At 33.3% G+C, this 18239-nt stretch overlaps 1 protein-coding gene and 2 long non-coding RNA genes across 4 annotated transcripts in view; 2 read left to right on the top strand and 1 right to left on the bottom strand.

Annotated features, from left to right (window-relative positions):
• LOC127727978 (uncharacterized) overlaps positions 1-18239 on the top strand; it is a 153854-nt gene that overhangs the window by 34017 nt on the left and 101598 nt on the right. The window lies entirely within an intron of this gene.
• Positions 439-8591, top strand: LOC127728005 (uncharacterized). The gene is made up of 3 exons (XR_007993961.1): positions 439-470; positions 5377-5658; positions 7908-8591. It is a non-coding gene; the product is annotated as an uncharacterized LOC127728005 (long non-coding RNA).
• Positions 3166-10952, bottom strand: LOC127728011 (uncharacterized). The gene is made up of 3 exons (XR_007993966.1): positions 9320-10952; positions 6689-7222; positions 3166-3200 (listed from the first exon to the last, which is right to left on the bottom strand). It is a non-coding gene; the product is annotated as an uncharacterized LOC127728011 (long non-coding RNA).

Here is an 18239-nt window from a genome sequence, read left to right as displayed (position 1 = left end):
GAAAATGATGTCTAGGGATTTTCCTCATGTATGAATTGTATGGAAAGAATAAAAGATTCAACACAATGAAAATTGAAGTAAAAATAATTTGAAAAAAAAGATTAAATATATTCAGAAGTATATTTGAAATGCTTTAAACTTGTGTGTGTAATTCAAAATATGTTTTATGTTGCATAATTATACAAAACAATATGCATTAGGCTTCTTTTTAGATTTTTTGTATGTATATGAAATATTTTACACTTCTTTGGATTTTCGTTATCTTATCAATAATCTGATTGTTATTTTTGGAACTAAAATTTACTTTATAGACATTTATAAATATTACAATAAAATATTCAGCTTAAATTCCTGCAATGTGCGAAAATCTAGTGAATTTTATATTATAAAAATTATGAACAAAATTATGGGCGATTTAAACATGAAAAAGGGTAAATGTTATTTTTATACGACCGCAAAAAAATTTTGTGGTCGTATATTGGTATGACGTTGGCGTCGTCGTCGTCGTCGTCGTCCGGCGGCGTCGTCGTCCGAATACATATTGGTTTTCGCACTCTAACTTTAGTTTAAGTGAATGGATCTTTTTGAAATTTGACCATAAGGTTAAATACCACAAAAGGAAGGTTGGGATTGATTTTGGGGGTTATGGTACCAACAGTTAAGGAATTAGGGGCCAAAAAGGGGCCAAAAATGAGCATTTTCTAGTTTCCAGACAATAACTGTGGAACGGTGTATGGATCTCTCTGAAATTATACTACAAGTTTCCATACCACAAAGGGATGGTTAGGATTTGCTTTGGGGGGTTATGGCTCAAACCGTTTAGGAATTAGGGGCAAAAATGGGGGAAAAACAAGGTTGTCCTGGTTAATGGACAAATACTTTAGTACAAAACATAATTTAAAGCAGTGTAAGGGAGATGAATCAAATACATCATTGAAATTATCTCCCTTACACTGCTTTTAAATTATGTATAAAGTAATGGTTAATGAACAATAAAGATAATCTAAAACAGTGTAAGGGAGGTAATCCAAATACAACGTTTTGGTTACTTCCCTTACACTGCTTTTAAATTATGTTTAAAGAAATGCATATTTATAAAGGAAGACCAGTAAAAATATCTGCAAATGTTTTCATCTTTTTTTTTTACAAAAAAATCCATATGAAAGATTTGACACTATATTTTTATTAATTCTATTATAAAATAGATTAAGTTAGCACTATGGTAAATTTAAATGGGTAATTATGGTTGCCAACTCCATTGGAAATTTGAATTGAGATTATGACCATATCTTGAGGGAAAGAATTTTTTGGGGGGAAAAAGGGGGGGGGGATAAAAAGAAATTGTGGGGGGCCAATTTTTTCTCATTTCAGATTTCAGAAATTAAAAAGAATTATTCTTCAAATATTTTTTTTTTTTCAAATTTCAAATATTGAAAAATTTCAAGAAGTAATCTTTAATTGCACAGTATGGCGCATTAGATTTGTAAAATCTTTGATCACATTTATTTATTTGTTATGCCGAATCTAACAGTGTATTTAGATTTTTAATTTTGGGTCCTGTTTTTTAAATTGGTCTACATTAATGTCCAAAGGGTCCAAAATTAAACTTTGTTTGATTTTAGCAAAAATTGAATATATGAGGTTCTTTGATATGCTGAATCTAAACATGTATTTAGATTTTTGATTTTTGGCCCAGTTTTCAAGTTGGTCCAAATTGGGGTCCAAAATTAAACTTTGTTTGATTTCCACAAAAATTGAATATATGGGGTTCTTTGATATGCTGAATCTAACCATGTATTTAGATTTTTTATTTGTGGACCCCGTTATCTAATTGGTTCATATTGAGGTCAAAAGGGTCCAAAATTAAACTTTGTTTGATTTCATCTAAAATTGAATTATTGGGGTTCTTTGATATTCCAAATCTAACCGTGTATTTAGGTTTTTAATTTTGGGTCCTGTTTTTTAAATTGGTCTACATTGAGGTCCAAAGGGTCCAAAATTAAACTTAGTTTGATTTTAACAAAAATTGAATTCTTGGGGTTCTTTGATTTGCTGAATCTAAACATGTGTTTAGATTTTTGATTATGGGCCCAGTTTTCAAGTTGGTCCAAGATAGGGTCCAGTATTTAAACTTTGTTTGATTTCAACAAAAATTGAATATATGGGGTTCTTTGATATGCTGAATCTAAACATGTATTTAGATTTTTGATTATGGGCCCAGTTTTCAAGTTGGTCCAAATTGGGGTCCAAAATTAAACTTTGTTTGATTTCAACAAAAATTGAATATATGAGGTTCTTTTATATGCTGAATCTAACCATGTATTTAGATTTTTTATTTGTAGGCCCCGCTATCAAATTGGTTCATATTGAGGTCAAAAGGGTCCAAAACTAAACTTTGTTTGATTTCATCGAAAATTGAATTATTGGGGTTCTTTGATATGCCAAATCTAACCGTGTTTTTAGATTTTTAATATTTGGGTCCCGTTTTTTAAATTGGTCTTCATTGAGGTCCAAAGGGTCCAAAATTAAACTTAGTTTGATTTTAACAAAAATTGAATTCTTGGGGTTCTTTGATATGCTGAATCTAAACATGTGTTTAGATTTTTGATTATGGGCCCAGTTTTCAAGTTGGTCCAAGTTGGGGTCCAAAATTAAACTTTTTTTGATTTCAACAAAAATTGAATATATGGGGTTCTTTGATATGCTGAATCTAACCATGAATTTAGATTTTTTATTTGTGGGCCCCGCTATCAAATTGGTTCATATTGAGGTCAAAAGGGTCCAAAATTAAACTTTGTTTGATTTCATAAAAAATTGAATTATTGGGGTTCTTTGATATTCCAAATCTAACCGTGTATTTAGATTTTTAATTTTAAGTCCCGTTTTTTAAATGGGTCTACATTAAGGTCCAAAGGGTCCAAAATTAAACTTAGTTTGATTTTAGCAAAAATTGAATTCTTGGGGTTCTTTGATATGCTGAATCTAAACATGTGTTTAGATTTTTGATTATGGGCCCAGTTTTCAAGTTTGTCCAAGTTGGGGTCCAAAATTAAACTTTGTTTGATTTTAACAAAAATTGAATATATGGGGTTCTTTGATATGCTGAATCTAACCATGTATTTTGATTTTGGACATTGGACCATAATAGGTAAATTAAAAAAATTCAAGTTCTTAGACCACATTCTTTCTGTGTCAGAAACCTATGCTGTGTCAAATATTTAATAACAATCCAAATTCAGAGCTGTATCAAGCTTGAATGTTGTGTCCATACTTGCCCCAACTGTTCAGGGTTCGACCTCTGCGGTCGTATCAAGCTGCGCTGAATTTTGGTGGCGTCACTTTAATCGTTCTAGAGTTATGCCCCTTTACAAATGGAAAAATTGCTGAATTTTTTTCGTTTCTGTTCTCTAACTTAAGTTTGCCTCAACCAAAAGTTATGAAACTTATACACAATACTTATTACCACAAAACGCAGATCAAGTATAAATTTGAGTAGTGTCCCTTTATAACTTTATATGATATGCAAGCAGGGGCATCATCTGTGTCCCATGGACACATTCCCCATTTATTTTTCATTTTTTACCAAAACTAAAGTAGATGAAGAAAAATGATAACCAGTAAAAATTATCAGTAAGACAAGATTTGCAAGTTTGTTCAAAATAACCAAAATTTTCAGTTGACTCCCTATATGAGTTATTCCCCTCTAATGTTGATTTTTTAACCATTTGATTGCATGATATGCAAAAACTTTAAAAGATAAAGAAAAATGTAATTAGCAAGATGAGATCAACAAATGACAAATCCTAGTCATGAATTAAGTCTTCTTCAATGTTAAAATGCACCTAGATCCAGGTGAGCGACCCAGGCTCTTGACAGAGCCTCTGATTATTTTTGCATTGCAATCTGCAAAAAAAAAAAAAAAACAAAAAAAAAACTGAAAATGTAGATTTACTTGGAGCATAACACAATGTAACACACTTACAAAGAAATTAATGAATCTATAAACAAACTTTGTAAAAGAACAAATTGTATATTATTTTTGAAAATTAGAATCGAAATAATTCTATCATGTCATGCTCTATGCTCATCTTAACATAGTTAGGCATTATATTTGTCAACATTTAACAACTCACAGATTTGGGGGGGGGGGGGGAGCAGGGCCCCCTATTTTATGGAGCTAAATATATGGATAATGCAGGCCCTCCTTTTTCAAAATCCTGGATCTGTATCTGTTTTGTATTACAAATACAATGACTTCCCATGTTAAAACGAGCATAGAGTATGGTTCAAAAGAATTGTGTCTTAATTTTATTACCATATTGTTAACTTTTTTTAAATAATGACATATTGTATATATATGAGCTTTAGTTGTAATTTTATTAATTTGATAATATATATATGCATCTGTTTTAGAAACTGTTTTAATGGTTGTGCTGTTAAGAGTTATTTCAATATATTTCATGCAATCAATTAGTTATTCTTTTTGTTTCCATGTTAGCATGTATTGCAGTAATGAGTTATCACCTGTACTTATAAAACCAGTGTATTGTTTTGTATATCATTTTTAGCAATATTTTTTATGAGATTGATAAAGTATTTTTGCATGAATAAGATACCAATCATTCAAATTTATTGTAATTTTTTTTTTTTTTTTGGAGGAGGGGGGGGGGGGGGTTGGCCTGATCTTTTCTTTAAAAGTTGGTGAATTATTTGATTCAGAAAGGAAATGATACAATAAAAAGATAAAAACATCATAGCTTGTATATTATTCGTGTTGTATGTTATTGAAAAAAAATAGTTGGTTTTTTATTAAGGATGTATTCTTCTGATGTTTCAGTCTAGTTGAAATTTCGTTTGGGAATTATTTCCAAAACATGCGATACAAGTGGAAAATATCAATGAATTTTAAAAATATTATAATCAAACTAAACTCTGTGAAAAAATTGTGAACTTGCAATAAGTAGTTTTTGAGTAATAAAATTTTCAGATTTAAAACCAATCCGATCAGTGTCATCAGCCAAAATGTTGCGAAAATGGAAGGGGGAACAAAGAAATGATTGAACTAAAAATATGTACATCCCATATCATTTTTTTCCTTTTCAAAATTCTTAGATATGTAATTTTCAATCATTTATAACAAAGAAGTTGAAATAATATGCTTTTTAAAAGAAAAAAATTCCAAATTTGCAAAATTGACAGCATGGTCAATTTGACACGAAAAAGCAACAAAATTTTATAAAACTTTCTAATATTAAAACCAACCTATAGTTTTCTTAAGTTAAAATTATTCAGATTGGTCTACTTCATCTTCCGTGAAAGTATGAAAAAAAGTTTAATTGTAAACTAATTTTTATACGACCGCAAAAAAATTTTGAGGTCGTATATTGGTATGACTTTGGCGTCGTCGTCGTCGTTGTCGTCGTCGTCCAAAGACACATTGGTTTTCGTACTCTAACTTTAGTTTAAGTGAATGGATCTCTATGAAATTTTACCATAAGGTTCAATACCACAAAAGGAAGGTGGGGATTGATTTTGGGGGTTATGGTACCAACAGTTAAGGTATTAGGGGCCAAAAAGGGGCCAAAAATAAGCATTTTTGCAACTTCCAGACATAACTTGTGTGTTAGTGTATGGATCTCTCTGACATTGTACCACAAGGTTCCATATCACAAAGGGAATGCTAGGATTGATTTTGGGGGTAACTGCCTTCAAATTTTAGGAATTAGGGGCCAAAAAGGGGCAAAAAACAAGCATTTTTCTAGTTTCGTGACAATAACTTGTGTGTAAGTGTATGGATCTCTCTGACATTGTACCACAAGGTTCCATATCACAAAGGGAATGCTGGGATTGATTTTGGGGGTAATTGCCTCCAAATTTTAGGAATTAGGGGCCAAAAATGGTAAAAAAAAACAAACAATTTTCTAGTTTCATGACAATAACTTGTGTGTAAGTGTATGGATCTTTCTGAAATTGTACTACAAGGTTCCATATCACAAAGGGAAAGCTGGAATTGATTTTGGGGGTAATTGTCCAAAACATTTAGGAATAAGGGGCCAAAAAAGGGGCCAAAAATAAGCATTTTTCTAGTTTCCAGACAATAACTTGTGTTCAAGTGTATGGATTTCTCTGAAATTGTACTGCAAGGTACCATACCACAACGGGAAGGCTGGGATTGATTTTGGGGGTAATTCCCTCAAAATTTTAGGAATAAAGGGCCATAAAAGGGCAAAAAAACAAGCATTTTTCTAGTTTCAGGACAATAACTTGTGTGTAAGTGTATGGATTTTTATGAAATTGTACTGCAAGGTTCCATATCACAAAGGGAAAGCTGGGTTTGAGTTTGGGGGTAATTGCCCTAAACGTTTAGGAATTTGAGGCCAAAAAGGGGCAAAAAAAACAAGCATTTTTCTAGTTTCCAGACAATAACCTGTGTTCAAGTGTATGGATCTCTCTGAAATTGTACTGCAAGGTACCATACCACAAAGGGAAGGCTGGGATTGAGTTTGGGGGTGATGAATCATAAGGGAGTTCAAAAAATTTGGGGGGGTTCCTTTTTTTTCTTTAAAATTTTCCATTTTAAATTGGTTATTTCTGATTTATATATAAAAGAAAATAATAATGATATGGTTTGAATAGGTAAATTAAAAAATTTTAAGTTCTTAGACCACATTCATTCTATGTCAGAAACCTATGCTTTGTCAAATATTTAATTACAATCCAAATTCAGTGCTGTATCAAGCTTGAATGTTGTGTCCATACTTGCCCCAACTGTTCAGGGTTCGACCTCTGCGGTCGTATCAAGCTGCGCCCCAGCAGAGCATTTTATTTTCATGATAATAGCCCAAAAATGGGTAAAAATTGATAAAAAATGGGAAAATCATTAAAATTGGGTACTTTCAAATTGCTCTAGCAAAACAAAAGATGTGCATCGCCATATGATTTATTCTTCATCAATTACTTTCTTATACATGTAGTTCTATAATTCTCGAATTTTTTGGTTCCTCAGAGGTGTACATCCTTAAAGTTAAAAAAATATTTCTTCTATGAAAAAAATGCTCTGTCCACTAAATAGACGAAACAAACACATATTCCCGATAGCCTGCCTAGCCAGGATGGTGCAGGCACAAAATGTTGTGTAATAAACAAGTTTTAAGTGCCCACATCCGGCCTCCATTGACCATCTAAATCATTTGCCTTGAAAATAAAACACATGATAAGCAACCTGCACACAACAGAAAGACTCCAGATACCAATAAGATAACCACCAACATTTACAGGGTATACAAAAAAAAATAAAATAACAAAATACCGAACTCCAAGGAAGACAACCCCAAAAAGTTGATTTTGAACACTTTTTCCAAAATGTACATATGGAGACAATTAAATCTCAGATTACCAAATTTATGAATTTTTTTATGCCCACGCCGTAGCGGAGAGGGCATTAAGTTTTACCCTTGTCCGTCTGTACGTCCGTATGTACATCCCAAAGTTGGTTTCCGTTCTCTAACTTTAGTTTGCCTCTACCAAATGTTATGAAACTTTTACACAATGTTTATTACCACAAAACACAGATCAAGTTGAATTTTGGTGGCGTCACTTTAACCGTTCTAGAGTTATGCCCCTTTACAAATGGAAAAATTGCTGAATTTTTCGTTTCTGTTCTCTAAATTTAGTTTGCCTCAACCAAATGTTATGAAACTTATACACAATACTTATTACCACAAAACGCAGATCAAGTACAAATTTGGGTAGTGGCCCTTTTATAACTTTATATGATATGCAAGCAGGGCCATCATCTGTGTCCCATGGACACATTCCCCATTTATTTTTCATTTTTTACCAAAACTAAAGTAGATGAAGAAAAATGATAACCAGTAAAAATTATCAGTAAGACATTGTACCACAAGGTTCTATATCACAAAGGGAATGTTTGGATTGATTTTGGGGGTAATTGCCTCCAAATTTTAGGAATTGGGGGCCAAAAATGGTAAAAAAAAACAAACATTTTTCTAGTTTCATGACAATAACTTGTGTGTAAGTGTATGGATCTTTCTGAAATTGTACTACAAGGTTCCATATCACAAAGGGAAATCTGGAATTGATTTTGGGGGTAATTGTCCAAAACATTTAGGAATAAGGGGCCAAAAAAGGGGCCAAAAATAAGCATTTTTCTAGTTTCCAGACAATAACTTGTGTTCAAGTGTATGGATTTCTCTGAAATTGTACTGCAAGGTACCATACCACAACGGGAAGGCTGGGATTGATTTTGGGGGTAATTCCCTCAAAATTTTAGGAATTAGGGGCCATAAAAGGGCAAAAAAACAAGCATTTTTCTAGTTTCAGGACAATATCTTGTGTGTAAGTGTATGGATCTTTATGAAATTGTACTGCAAGGTTCCATATCACAAAGGGAAAGCTGGGTTTGAGTTTGGGGGTAATTGCCCTAAACGTTTAGGAATTTGGGGCAAAAAAGGGGCAAAAAAAACAAGCATTTTTCTAGTTTCCAGACAATAACTTGTGTTCAAGTGTATGGATCTCTCTGAAATTGTACTGCAAGGTACCATACCACAAAGGGAAGGCTGGGATTTAGTTTGGGGGGTGATGAATCATAAGGGGGTTAAAAAAATTGGGGGGGATTTTTTTTTTCCTTTTTTTTCTTTAAAATTTACCATTTTAAATTGGTTATTTCTGATTTATATATAAAAGAAAATAATAATGATATGGTTTGAATGGGTAAATTAAAAATTTTTAAGTTCTTAGACCACATTCATTCTATGTCAGAAACCTATGCTGTGTCAAATATTTAATTACAATCCAAATTCAGTGCTGTATCAAGCTTGAATGGTGTGTCCATACTTGCCCCAACTGTTCAGGGTTCGTCCTCTGCGGTCGTATCTAGCTGCGCCCCAGCAGAGCATTTTATTTTCATGATAATAGCCCAAAAATGGGTAAAAATTGATAAAAAATGGGAAAATCATTAAAATTGGGTACTTTCAAATTGCTCTAGCAAAACAAAAGATGTGCATCGCCATATGATTTATTCTTCATCAATTACTTTCTTATACATGTAGTTCTATAATTCTCGAATTTTTTGGTTCCTCAGAGGTGTACATCCTTAAAGTTAAAAAAATATTTCTTCTATGAAAAAATTGCTCTGTCCACTAAATAGACGAAACAAACACATATTCCCGATAGCCTGCCTAGCCAGGATGGTGCAGGCACAAAATGTTGTGTAATAAACAAGTTTTAAGTGCCCACATCCGGCCTCCATTGACCATCTAAAGCATTTGCCTTGAAAATAAAACACATGCTAAGCAACCTGCACACTACAGAAAGACTCCAGATACCAATAAGATAACCACCAACATTTACAGGGTATACAAAAAAAAGTAAAATAACAAAATACCGAACTCCAAGGAAGACAACCCCAAAAAGTTGATTTTGAACACTTTTTCCAAACTGTACATATGGAGACAATTAAATCTCAGATTACCAAATTTATGAAATTTTTTATGCCCACGCCGTAGCGGAGAGGGCATTAAGTTTTACCCTTGTCCGTCTGTACGTCCGTATGTACATCCCAAAGTTGGTTTCCGTTCTCTAACTTTAGTTTACCTCAACCAAATGTTATGAAACTTATACACAATGTTTATTACCACAAAACACAGATCAAGTTTGAATTTTGGTGGCGTCACTTTAACCGTTCTAGAGTTATGCCCCTTTACAAATGGAAAAATTGCTGAATTTTTTGTTTCCGTTCTCTTACTTAAGTTTGCCTCAACTAAATGTTTTGAAACTTATACACAATGCTTATTACTACAAAATACAGATCAAGTTTGAATTTTGGTGGCGTCACTTTAACCGTTCTAGAATTATGCCCCTTTACAAATGGAAAAATTGCTGAATTTTTCGTTTCCGTTCTCTAACTTTAGTTTGCCTTAACCAAATGCTACGAAACTTATACACAATGCTTATTACCACAAAACACAGATCAAGTTAGAATTTTGGTGGTGTTACTTATACTGTTCTAGAGTAATGTCCCTTTACAAATGGAAAAATTGCTGAATTTTTCGTTTTCGTTCTCTAACTTAAGTTAGCCTCAACTAAATGTTATGAAACTTATACACAATGCCAGGGACTTTCTATACTAAGTTAGTATAGAAAGTCCCTGACAATGCTTATTACCACAAAATACAGATCAAGTTTGAATTTTGGGGGTGTCACTTTTATTGTTCTAGAGTTATGCCCCTTTACAAATGGAAAAATTGCTGAATTTATCGTTTCCGTTCTCTAGTTTAAGTTTGCCTCAACTAAATTTTATGAAACTTATTCACAATACTTATTACCACAAAACACAGATCAAGTACACATTTGGGTAGTGTCACTTTTACCGTTCTTCAGTTATAGATATAAGAAGATGTGGTAAATGTATGAGTGCCAAATAGACAACTCTCCATCCAAGTCACAATTTATTTCCTTTACTGTCGATTATGCTTCATTTGAATCAAATTCAGCTACCATAAGATCAACAACAGTAAGAGGCATCTTAACCAAATTGCATGCACATCCCTTCTAATATTTAAAAAGAGCTTCCAGCAACGTATTTGAATAATACACTTGCAAATATTTGATTTAATGTTATAATTTACACAAGTAAAAGTGTATGGTTTTTTGTGCTGAAGTCAGATTTGTCTGTACCAAGTCAGTAATATGACAGTTGTTTTCCATTCATTTGATGTGTTTGAGCTTTTGATTTTGCCCTTTGATAAAGGACTTCCGGTTTAAACTTTCCTTGGAGTTCGGTATTTTTGCTATTTTACTTTTTGCTTATTCACAAAAATCAACAGTTCTGTGATTACGATTTAAATATTACTTAAAGTTGTATTGTTAATGCTCAGGCATCAAAATTCAGAAGTAAATGGCTGGTTCTGTTTGTATTTACTGTATTCTATTGAATTTAAAGCTAGTCCAAATAATTATGACGTCTTGCAAGGCTATTTTAATTTTTTTCTGTGACGCCTTCCTAGGACATAAAATAGCCTTGCAAGACGTCATAATAATTCGGACTAGATTTAAATTCAATAGAAATACATACCTTATAGTGTTAAATTTTGAAAAAAATGATTTGATTGATAGCGTCGAAAAACTGAAAAAAATTCTGACTCAGACAAAAAAACATAAACCCCCCTTGAAGTTAAATGGTTGCTCCCTTACCAAAATGGAGGCAGTGAAGTGATCGCAAAAGAACATGTGGCGAGGTGAGCTTAAAATTCTATTTAGCCCGTTTGGGTCTCGTTTAAAAAAAGAAGAGGTTCTGTGTCACTCACCTGCATCTTCAAAAATGCCCTTATTTAAGTTAAAATCATCATTAAAGGGGAATGTCAGTCTCTATTAAGAGTTAACTGACAATTTGAGTTATGTTGAATAAAAAGGGAAAAAACGTCATTAAAGGGTAAATGAAGTTGTCGACTGAAGATTTCGATCATTTGAGTTATTAGTCATTAGTAGATCTTGTCTTGCTGATCATTTTTGTTGAGCCTGCGACATTTATGTCGCGAAAGTGAGACATAGCGATCCTAGATTCCGTCTGTGGTTAAAGTTGTTTTAAACATCAATAACTTTGTCAAACCTTCATGGAATTTTATGAAATTTGGACAGAAGCTGGTTTATGACCAAAATACAATATCCAGAGCAAAATTTTTCTGTTTTTTACTGAGAAATGGACTGGATTTTTTTTTACTGTTAACATTCAGATTTAGTCTGAGGTTAAAGTTTTTCAGTCATCAATAACTTCATGGAATTTTATGAAATTTTAACAGAAGTTTGGGTATGACCAATACAGTATCCATAGCAAAATTTGGAAAATATTTATTTTCATTTTTCCGTATTTCACTGATAACTGGACTTGATTATTTTACAGTTAACAAGTACATACAGTCTGGGGTTAAAGTTTGTTACACATCAATTACTTTGTCAAACCTTCATAGAATTTTATGAAACTTTGGCAGAATCTTTTTTATGATTAAGGCATAATGCCTGAAGAATCTTTGAAAATATATTTTCATTTTCAGTATTTTTCTGATAGATGGACTTAGAATTTTACAGTTAACATTTACAGATAGTCTGGGATTAAATTTTTAGACATCATGATACATTTGTAAACCTTCATGGACTGTTATGAAACTTGGACAGAAGCTAATCTTCATGACCAAGAAATAGCATCTAAAGGAAGAGTTTAAATTCAGATCTGTATTATGCTGATAAATGGACTCTACACGACGTCGTCTGACAGTTTTTATGTCAATAGCCATTAGGTCGATCTCATCATTTTGAGCATATTTGCCATGTTTTTTCTTTCTATAGCGGTTTTTAAAGATGATGGATGATGGCAAATAAAAAGCTCTAACTGCAATTTCTTCTTCTTTTTTGTAATTCCCCGAAACGTTGGAGCACACTCAGCTAGCTGTGTTTACTTAACGCATCAGTTTAAAATTAACATGTTCACATTAAAAACTAACTCCAAATTTGAAATGTTGAAAAAGTGAAAACGTTGCACATGCACAAAAGCTATTTACAGGAATGCACATGTCACTCATATGTTCGCCGAGATGTATATTGGATATTACAAGCAATGGTAAGCTTAATAAAATATATGAACTGTCGGCACTATAATTTAACTGTTGAGGATACTGGATACTGGCTTGGTAGTAAAAGTCAACATTCACATATAAAAGACATTGAATATAAGTCTAAAAGATCTGCATTACGAACATGATTTCAGTAGATGATTGCTAGCTATTTTTTTACATCTCTGTTTTAAAAGAAATGATCTATATTTGCAGAGTAAAATTTAATCATATTAAAATCCAAAAACGTTCTAGCATTCCTATGCAGAGTCTTTTAGTTTATATATATTAGTATTTTGCAAGCAGATATTAAAACAGCTGTTGGTTAGCATACAGTTAAAACTAAAATTAGACGGCTTCTATTGTTACTATCAATGTATTCATTATGGTGGTAAAGATTGCTATAGGCGTCTTAATGGGGATCTGTGAAATCCACGGGAACATTATATTTCGGTGGATATTCTCTTTTGGTGAATTTCATAACCGTATATTCTGAACATGTTTTCAATCTTTCCAAGAATTTCTGGGTTGTTTGGTATAATTCATGAATTTGCAAAATCCTGACAGTTTACTATAAGGATACACATATTGCATCACGGCTACTGAAGTGAGTTGTCCATTTTGAATGAGATGTAATACCAACATAAAGTTTTTGATGGGAGTATATTATGTTTTCCTGATATTCATATTCAGTTTTTGACATTTGATAAAGGGCTTTCCGTTTTGAATTTTCCTTGGAGTTCGGTATTTTTAACGGTGTTATAAAGATCATCAGTTTCGGTTCTACAATTTAGATTAAACAGCTGCACCATGAGCGTATGATACGCCTTCACTTTTTCAAAGAATAAAGTTCAATAACTTAATAGATATAAACCAATCACCAAAGTTTCATGAAAACTGCTCAAAGCACTTTTGAGTTATTGTCGAAAACTGGAAAATCACCCCTATTTTTAAGAACAAAACCTCATAACTCAGAAGCGTAAAATTTGAAATTCATAAAAATTGAAAGGGAGCTCACATCAATAGATATAAACAACTCACCAAAGTTTCATGAAAAATGCTCAAAGCATTTTTGAGTTATTGTCCGAAAACTGGAAAATCCCCCTTTTTGTAATGAATAAAACCTCATAACTCAGAAACGTTAAATCTAAAGTTCATAAAAATTGAAAAGGAGCTCACATCAATAGATATAAACAATTCACCAAAGTTTCTAGCAAATTGGTGAAAGTTTTTTTGAGTTATTGTCCGAAAACTGGAAAATCCCCCCTTTTTTAATCAATAAAACCCCATAACTCGGAAACGTATAATCTAAAATTTGTAAAAATCGAAAGGGAGCTCGCGTCAATAGATATATACAATTCACCAAAGTTGCATGCAAAATGGTTAAAGCGTTTTTGAGTTACTGTCCGACATGTTGACGACGGACGGACGGGATGGAAAACGGTATACCATAATACGTCCCGTAAACGGGCGTATAAAAATCGGGTGTACTTCCCCCCTGATTAAATCTATGCAAATGAGCTTGTAAAATATATAGGTTCCTGTCAACATTCTGTTTTTTTGTAATTGCTTCGAATGTCCGAGACAGATGAAGAAACTGTAGCCCAAACTGGATGTGTAACACTTATTTCTAAGTTTCAGATTGTCAAATTTCGTAGAGTTGATTTTTCTTCACATTCTAGGCCTAGTTTTCTAGTCCAGTGTTCGTTTATTGCTGATTTTGTCATTCTTTACCATTCTAGTTTTGTATACTTTCGAATACTAGTATTTTAAGAAAGAAGGGTAGGTTGTATATCTCTAGAAATTCTGCTGCTTTGGTAAAGAAACCTGTTAATTTGCAAGACATATATTGACATATATTTTAATCAGCCTGATCATTCAATCCTTTCTATACAAGTTCACTTCATCGAAAAATACACCACATATGACAAACAACCCTCATCTTGCAAAACCTCAACGTAGACAAACTACTGAATTCGGAAACTTGGAACTGCGACACCATACGGTTGCAATGAGAAAAAATAATGGTATAGGAATTATATCTAGTCCTTCTTGTAGCTCTGTGAATTTGATGAACATTTTCAACTCTACTCCTCGACGTAGACGCAGTCATGGTCATCGTCATTATATATCACATATTCTACATAATGTCTCTTTTGATGATCTTATGTCGTTTATACAAAAGCCGTTGGGTATTCGTCACATTCGTACGGAGTTTTATTCACTACAGTCTAACCTTTCAAAACTTCAACCTCTACACAACTTATGTTTGGAAACCACTGTTACAAACCCCCATTCAAACTAATACAAACTTACAGCTATCATCTCGGATATCGCCAGTCACAGACGTTTCAAACCATAGGAAAAGGTGAAAAGATCCTTTCTAAAACTTTCCTTTGCTAACAAAGGTCTCGATGCCATCACCTTGGGCGATATCATTAGAAACAAGACATTTCGGCCATGGAGCCAGTTCGGACTTGATCGATTCTGCCATGTAATAAAAGTCGTTTCGGTCATACTTTTATTTATTTGTTTCGTCATGCGCGTAGCTACGTTTATGTCAAAATGCCCGGGCGTGCACTTAAATTTTGAAGAAAAAAATATTTGCACCCAAATAAATTAAAAGTACTGAGTAAAAGCACTCGAGCCTTGTAATTCTTTCTTCAGTGACTTGTAATTGAAGAAAAAAGACAAAGTGACGAAATTTACCTTTAATTTGATTTAATCAAATGGTATCATATTATATTTTTATGTATTTTTGGTCATATAGCCCTGCAACTATTTTGATTCTTATACATACTCGGCTTTCAAATAGGTAAATCAAGAAATGCGCTTAAGCTGACGCCTGAAATTAATAACGTGTTGTTTTCATTTTTTACAGCACTGGGTCGATACCTCTGCTGGTGGACTATCAGTCACCAGAGGGTATCAGTAGACGTGATTTATAACAAACCTTTCTAAAATTGTCCGTTTATTAATTTTGAAATTATAGAGAAACAAAGGTTTCAACTTTAGATGAATTTGGCTATTTTAAGGTACTTTTTGGTCATATAGCTCTGCAACTGTTTTGGTTCTTATACATCCTCGGCTTTCAAATATTCGGCTTTGAGCGTTCCTGGTGAAGGTAAATTCAGAAAAAGCGCTTTGGAAGTATGCAATAAATAACGTGTTTTCATATTTTATATTATATATCTGTTCACTGAAGTTTTTTGTCAAAGTCTGAATCTACTGTGATTTCTACTCAGTTTACTATTGTTTAAAACAATTCATTACATCTGCTGAGTGCTGGTGTGGCTTGCATTTTTATGTTACAGTTCAATATTTATTTGTACGCTACACTTGACCATCTATGGAAATTAATTAGGACATGTGTCCATTAACTAAATTTGAGTGTAAAAAGGTGAGTAAATTAGATATGGTAAAAAAAATGAATAGAACGACAGCATTGAAATGGAGACTTGCTTTTTTACTATCTCTATGAAGTTTTTTTTTTTGATTGATTGTTTACCCCACATCTCCTTTTAAACAAGTTTTTAAGCAACTGGTTGGACATTTTCTCTTAAATAAATGACCATTAGATTCCAAAACAACACAATAGATATAAGAAGATGTGGTATGAGTGCCAATGAGACAACTCTCTATCCAAGTCAAAATTTAAAAAAGTAAACCATTATAGGTCAAAGTACGGTCTTCAACACCGAGCCTTGGCTCACACCGAACAGTAAGCTATAAAGGGCCCCAAAAATCACTAGTGTAAAACCATTCAAACGGGAAAACCAACGGTCTAATCTATATAAAAAACGAGAAACGAGAAACACTTATGAAACACATCAACAAACGACAACTACTGAACATCAGATTCCTGACTTAGGACAGGTGAAAACAAATGCAGCGGGTTTAAACGTTTTAATGGTACCAAACCTTCACCCTTTTTCATAAACAATAGTGTAACATCACAACATAGAAAGACACACTATAAAATACCAACTGAAATAGCTTAACTCAATCAAAGGACATATTAACACCAGTGAACATACACTGAACAAATAAATTTGAATGACTACATTTAACAAAAACAAAAAAATAGACTCCAAAAGAGAGGCGATAGATACCAAAGGGATATTCAAACTCATCAGTAGAAAACAAACTGACAATACCATGGCAAAAAACTAAAAAAAAAGACGAAAAGGCAAACACCAGTATACAAATCACAACATAGAAACAAAAGACTGAGCAACACGGACCCCACCAAGAACTGGGGGGATCTCAGGAGCTCCGGAAGGGCAAGCAAATTCTGCTCCACGTGTAGCATCCGTCGCATTGCTGATGTAAATACAAACCCAGTGATAAGTCTAATTCGGTACGTCACATTCGAGGAAAGGAGAGCGGGATTGCGGTAATATAAACAATTATCCCCGGCTTAGTATATTTCTAGGAGTTTGATTGGTTAACGCACGTCGTTACAAAACCCATAGCCCCTGGGTGTTGCTAACCCATATCCCCGGACGTTGCTACCCATTACATCAGCGAATTTTACGTGCGTTTTCCTTATTTCCATGGTTGTTCCTTATGAAATATCGAATTCTGTAGATTTTCCATGATGTCTGTATAATTAAATATTTAATCCACTAACGATTTTATCTTATTATATCGATTATTCGCACTCATTTTAGTAAATGCATCACTATGCAGCCACATTGTCAATGAATGGTACTACTGACCTAGCTATGCAAATGACCCACGTTGACGTCACACCGTTTATGATGTAACTCTCACAACATTGTGCGCCAAATTCGACCCATTTCAGTTTCTCTGTCTCTAGTTTAAAAACGTCTTATATTTGTCTACCTGTAGGGTACTACCAAAGGTAGTACCCTACACCCCGTTAAAAATATGTCAAATTCCCAAATTACAATAAAAGATATTTAAAAAATGAAAAAAACGTTTCCCTTTGTGGTCGAATTTCCCTAAAAATCGCCAGATTTAGACTAAGACCGAGGATAAATTCGTTATCTACGTTCATATCCGTAGATATGGATATTTTAACACCCTTCAGTACCCTGTACACCCTTCGGCTGCGCCTCAGGGTGTACTTGGATACTTCTGGGTGTTAAAATATCCATATCTAAGGATATGAACGTAGATAACTTATATTGGAACATATGTGTCGTCATTAGCAGTCTGAGAAACAGATATTCCATAACGGTCAACCTACTCGATCGTGATGTCGACCGTAAAATTTTCGAAGGGATGATTTCAACTTCACCACTTGGAACTCTTTGTTTAGTAGCTTCCTTGTAAGCATCAACCATCTATCAAGGAAAAGATTATAGGAAATGTAAGCTCTGGAATATCTTATCAACTGTGAGGTTGTACTCCATATGCAGGTGCTGCTGGAATGTTGCTACATAGAAAAAAAAAGTTCACAATTGGAAGCTGAAATTGTCCTTTGTCGTAAACTTTTGTTCTTAACCGACCAAGTATGTTGCTATTAGTGAGTTTTAAATGACATATATTGGTATCTATTGTAATAAGAAGTAGGTTGATATTCGCGTAATGTAACATGGTCTGCTTACTTTTCCCTCAGACTCTCAACAGAAGAACTACATCTGT

The sequence above is a fragment of the Mytilus californianus genome, unplaced genomic scaffold, assembly GCF_021869535.1.
Source record: "Mytilus californianus isolate M0D057914Y unplaced genomic scaffold, xbMytCali1.0.p SCAF_2, whole genome shotgun sequence".
Lineage (NCBI taxonomy): Eukaryota > Metazoa > Mollusca > Bivalvia > Mytilida > Mytilidae > Mytilus > Mytilus californianus.
The sequence above is the reverse complement of the archived record's forward strand: the minus strand, read 5'-3'. Positions and strand labels throughout refer to the sequence as shown.